Consider the following 6,353-nt stretch of genomic DNA (forward strand, 5'->3'; position numbering starts at 1 on the left):
AGCACGTAACAGCCTGTCTATGCAGTAAATGCTGGAACGTGTTGTCTACCTTCAATACCATATGGCTAAATATTTTATTAAACGTAATGCTGCAAACAAACACGGGCTATTCCAGACTAAGATTAGCAGACAGCATGATACAGTGAGTTGGATTTCCATCAACAGTCACAGTCAGTTAGAAAGTTACTTTAGAAGGCAGAATAAAGACATTCTTAAGTCAAGCGTGTGGTACCACTAACACTAGCATGTATCTGTATTTTTACATCTGACCCTTATGAGTCCTTCTGCAGGCACCTAAATCAAGGCAATTACAGAGACACGGAATGGTATACACTTTAGAAATTTTCAATTCCTATTTACCAGTTATAATGGAACTTGAGGGAAAGCACAGAGCTGTATCAGGGGAGGGTCGAGCTGAGTGTTAGGAAAAGGTTCTGCACCAGTGGATGGTGGGCACTGGGCCAGGCTCCCCAGGGCAGAGATCACAGCACCAAGCCACTCAAGAAGCATTTGGACATACATCAGGCATAGCACTTGGTCATAGCCAGATATAGCGTTTGGATTTTGTGTGGTCTTGTGTGGAAACAGGATTTGACCTTGATGATCCTTGTGGATCTCTTCCAACTTGAGATAGTCTGCTCTACAATTCTGTGATGTATTTACAGATGGATATTCAGCATCACCTTTTTGCAAATATAAGAGACGTCTACAGAGTTAATTTTTTGGATTTCATTCTTCTTTGCCTGTCTTCCTGTGAATGTAATCTATAAAGTAAAACAGCTACTAAATAATTAACATTAAAAACAAGCTGTACAATACTGTGTAATTTACTGTGTTTTAAAATCTCACTACTCAAGACTGCTTTTTTTTTTAATCTTTGTGGTAGTCATGATTGTGCAAGAACAATAGAAAGTGAATAATAAATTTCATGAAAATTGATATGTGAAGCAGAGGTGTACTGGAAAGTACAAGCAGCTCTGAGTTCACTGGGAGATGACAGGAGTTACCCTTTCCCCATCAATACCTGCCATGATGACACACCTGGAATCCCAAGTGTAATCCACGACTATGAGAGCACAGTAGTTTCTCCACTTGCACCTATCTCAGCTGCAGATCTTCTGTGCACAAAAAATATTTTCATCACTTTGACTATGTCTATATTCCAGTGGACAGTGATCCTCAGACATTCTGATCACATTGTTCCTTACAGACAGCAGTTGTTACCATGACTGGTAAATTGTTATTTCTCTGGACGTGCTCAGACCTGAAGGGCCCTGCATGGTCCCATGGCTTCTATCTATGAGGGAGGCAGAAGTAATTTTGAGGACAGTATCAACAAGCACTGAAGATGTTAATCTTTCCTCTCTATCATAAATGAAGTCACACTATCTAAGCATGCTGTGACATAATTAGCATTCCTGAAAGCAAGTCCACTTATTCTGGCATGCAGATGTGGTTGAGTTGTTTCTGTCTAAATAAAACTGTTTTAAAAATATCCAGTTCCAGCCATGATATAATCTTGAATTAAAGATATTCTGAACTGAATTTGGCAAATTATGAGCAACTCAGTCTGGCTTTGAAGTTGGCCCTGCTTGGAGAAGGGGTCTGAACTCGGTAAGATCTGGAAGTCCCTTCCAAACAAAATTATTATGTGAAGCTTAGCAAATATTCCTTCACTCAGCATTACTAACCCTGAAGCCCTGTTATGATCATTTTAGTGACAAAATAGTTAATGTTTTGCTGCGAAGCTTTCAGTAAAGGTCTCTAGCTAATTACCTTATTATAACAACAGTTTCATTTACTGATATGAACCTCCTGCCTCCGCAGTTTGTTTCCATGGTAAGGTAGAATATCAAGCAGAATACATACATGGCCCTAACAAGCAGGATTAAAGAAACATTGATATGTCCTGATCATCACTTTAGCGTTAGCCTGGAAAACAAGTAATTTTTACCTGATGAGGTAAGGAGTTGGAGGAGGAGTTGTTTAGCTTCCCCTGGGAAGAGGGCTTGGTTTCTGTATTTCTGGAATGTTATTCAACGACATTATAATTGTCTGCTTTGCAGGCTTCACTGCACGCTACCACACTTATATGCGTATCTCGGACAGCTTTCTCAGAAATTCCTTGTGGTAATTTCCCACAGAAAAAGGAGTGATACAGAGAATATCACCGCTTGGTAGACAGAGTTATAGGCACATCATCAATACTCAGAAATGGAGATAATGGGAACCAATTGGTCTCTCCGTCACTCACAGAGGTGCTGTGCTGACTTCATCAGAAGTCAATTTGCCTTTATTCAAAGGAATATTTACACATGAATTTCCTGCTCAGCTAATGTTAATGCCAGTGTGAGGAGACATATGAAAAAATAATTCAAATATCACAAAGAGAATAAAATCAGGTCCTTGACAGGTGCACTACTGAGGTGTTCATGTTCTGTTTTGTTCATTTTGTGAGGTGCTAAGCAAAGGCACTGCCTTCAGGCTGATGTCAAGGGAACATTAGGATGTGCGGCACACTCCTGCCAACATTTCCCCCAGCACCTCGCAATTAAAGGGTGCTGAAGGGACTCCCGAGGTCAGCAGCAGAGCGCTCCACCACCAGAAGGTTTTCCCGCCTTTGAGGGCGTGTGCTGCTCCTTCTCAGCCCACTGAGGGCCAGGGGTGCCCGGGGTGGGGCAAGGCAGGGCCCTTCACAGGTACCTGCAGCACCTGCCTTCACTCTGTGCTTCTGCCAAGCAAAAGGCCTTGCCTTGAGCGTGCTGCACTCCGGAGCCTGTGAGAGGATCTCACTTCGACACAGGCACTGGCTATTAGTAGTGGCAAACGGCCACTGCAAGCTGGTGGACACCATTGGCTGGGATTGCAGCAGTTGGTACTGCCGTCTTCTTGTGTTGTGGTGAGACCTTTGCAAAATCAAGTGTTTTAAATGTCAGAGGGTCTTCCAAGAGTGAGCGATGAAGTAAGGTCAGCACCAGTGTTGGCGCTTGTCCTCAAGATGGGTGGAGCTCAGAAAAACAGTGAGATTATTTGAAGTGCCTGTTACAGAGTAATCACTGTATTCAGTTCAGATGTGCTGTTAAAAAATCAGCAGAGCCTCTTGGGCATTTTTTATTATATAAAGTTTTTAGTGTTATACGAATCAAAAAAGAAACCTTAAATTCCAAAATAAGATCATCATAAACAACACTTAGAAAATGATTGTAAGAGATGAGGAGGTGGAGAGTAAATAATGGCGTCAGTTTTGTGGCAGCTGAAAACACATGTTAAATCTTTAGCCTACCTCCAAATGAAATAAATATAGTTCAGAATAGGAGCGGGAGGCTTAAGAAAACTGCCTTTGAAGAACATAATATATAAAAATAATTACACAAAAAGTGATGAGTTTTCCTGCTGGAAAAATACAACATTAAAATACAGCATATTACTTTTAATTTATTCTTTCTGTTCAGCAGGAGTTATATTCCCAGTGGCATTGTTGCCTAATGTTGCCAAATGCTTAGCACATCCTGTCTCCTACATAAACAAATGATGCCATGGAATATGAAAACACAAATAAAACAGCATGCAGCATGGCAGCTCCCTGAGCTTCCGTCTTCCATCCTCAGTCATATTCAGATGTTGAAATAATTTCATAAGCATGGCATGGAACAGTGACAGAGAAATGGATAAAATAGTGTCCATGATAAGGACTGGAAGGATCACAGATTAGCATTCACATTGTACATTTAGATTATCAAATAAAATATGTAATTATTTTACAAAATTGAATGTCCTAAAAAACTGTTTGAAACTCAATTTGAATAATTCATTACATTGCAATAAAAAATACAGGTCATTAAGATTACCAGCTTTGAAGAAAGTTACCAAATTATCTTAGAAGTATTGATTCTTAAAAATGTACTTGGTTTTTTTTTTTTTAATAGTTTTTAGTGTTATGTAATGAATTCACATTAGTCCCTCTAATGCTAATTAGAGGAAATAGTGGACACGAGAAAACTCTATTAAACACACAGAACGATTTCTATTACCTTACTGCTTTTCTAAAGATGTTGCACATACATAAAGACCTGGAAATATTCAGTTTGGTTCTTGCTCAGATGATCGTTTACATGTATATTTCAGCATAACTTCATTATAAGTACGTACATGTGGAAACGTCTTCAGTTTCTGGGTAGCACACACACATTCTATCTTCTGGATCAGCTCCCTCATTTCATCTTTATTTATTCTATGTAACTAAGATAGTTTATACATTTCTATGCAGAACTGGTGATTTGGTCCAGAATATATGCTTTATCTGCATTGGAATTATTGTTTGATGAAGCCTCATTTTCTAAGACACTTGAAATATTTTTAGAAACATTCATATATTTTCTTTCAGATCCATCTTGCAATTGCATGTTGAAGATTCTGTAAGTAGGACTCCCATTAAAAACAGGAATTGTGTTACTAATCTGAAAGTATATGGGTGTGCTTCAAAATATTGATCTTTACTAAGGTGAGGTTTATGTTCAGCAGTGTCTCATCACTGATATTAATGTGGATTGTTTATAAGAAAATACGTATGTGGCTTTAAGTCTGAATAAAGTGTTAGAGCACGTAGACAGTTAAAAGATGTATATTCTGCATTAATATGTACCTTGTAAAAGCTTCTTTGTTTATGTATTATGTTTTAAGTTAATCAAACCTAACAGAGATTCACTCGTTGTCTCTAAAAGATGCACAGTGGTGAATGAGTATTTCAAATCCATTCCATTTCTTGTTTTTAAAAGTGGGGATAGGAAAGACAATATGTTTCAGTAATACATTTAGAAAGAAGTATCTCATGTGTTTTAAAAGCATCAAATGTGGTTTTAGCTAAAATTGTGTCATTGTGTCTATGGAAGTGGATTCAGATATTTTTTGAATTGCAACAATTTTTCACATCATCTAACAGTTTGACATTAATTTTATTTCTTAAAAATATTAGGTTTTAGGTTGGGTCTGTAAGTTTAGATTAATAGGCAAAAAATTAAATTATTAAATTTTTCTAAAAGTGTGTAGTGCTCTGCTTACATTTGTGCATAGGAAATCTTCTGAAAATTAATAGATTTATTTTTTATATATGCAATTGTCACTGGATGAAATGTTCCAGAAATAAATGAATCACAGCCATGAAGAAAATCAATGCGGTGAATCTTGATAAACTTTTAGATAACTTCTCAGATATAGAAAAGGTAAGTGAAAAAAAGTCTTAAAAGAGAGTTGAAATTGCTATCTATAAATATTTTTTTTATATTGTGGTAAGCTTTTCAATTATTGTCAGCTAATTCTGATTAATATACCTTGTAATACCAATGCTGTTTCAGAGCTTTCTATATTGGTTTTTTCTCAAAGTGATACTAGTAATTTAAGAAAATCACGGAATCATGCAGTCTCCTGTGTTGGAAGGGCCCCACCGGTATCACCAAGTCCAGCTCCTTCGTAACACACAGATGTATGTGGCTTTATACAGAAACACCCAAATGTTAAATCCCGTGTTCTGCCCTCTGGTGCAGACCCTTTCCTAAGGCATCAGCCCTCCCCTGGCACAGCTCCATGCCATTCCCTCAGGCCCTGTCGCTGTCACACAGAACAGCACTGCCCTCCACTCCCAGTAAGGAGCTGCAGTCACCATCAGGCCTCCCCTCAGCTCCTCTACTCTGGGCCCAGCACACCAAGGGACTCCAGCAGTGCTTCACATACTATACCCTCTGGAATCTCCTCCACCTTCATAGATCTCATTTGAATGCTAATATTTCTATTTCCTTCTGAAACTGTGGTGCCCAATCTGTACCCAGTGTTCAAGGTGAGGCTGCGCAGCTCAGAGTAGAGCAGGACAGTCCTTCCCTCACCCACCTGGCAGTGCAGGCCCTGAGGCATCCCCGAGTGCGCTGGTCTCTTTGGGCAGCCAGGGCACACTGCTGACTCAGAGTCTATTCACCATCAGCCAGAACCTCCAGAACATTTTTGGCAGAACTGCTCTGCCTCCTCTCATCCCCCAGGTCTGTATGTACAGCCAGAGATGCTCTGTCCCAGCTGCAGAACCTGGCACTTGTTCGTGCTGAACTTCATGTGACTGGTGATTGCTCAGCCTTCCAATCTGTCACAATTTCTATGTAAGATCTGTGAAGTCTGAGAAGCATTTGTTTCTTTGCTAGAATTTTAATGGTGCTGAGGACAATTTTGGCTTCTCAAGAAAAGATTGGAATATCTCTTTCTAACAGACACTTCCACTGTTAATACCAGTATTACAAAGCTCTGCTAGACTTTTGCTTCAGAAATTGTTCCTTGTTCTAGAAATTGTTATTAGTATAGAATGAAAGATGAAA

This window comes from Meleagris gallopavo, chromosome Z (assembly GCF_000146605.3).
Source record: "Meleagris gallopavo isolate NT-WF06-2002-E0010 breed Aviagen turkey brand Nicholas breeding stock chromosome Z, Turkey_5.1, whole genome shotgun sequence".
Taxonomy (NCBI): Eukaryota; Metazoa; Chordata; class Aves; order Galliformes; family Phasianidae; genus Meleagris; species Meleagris gallopavo.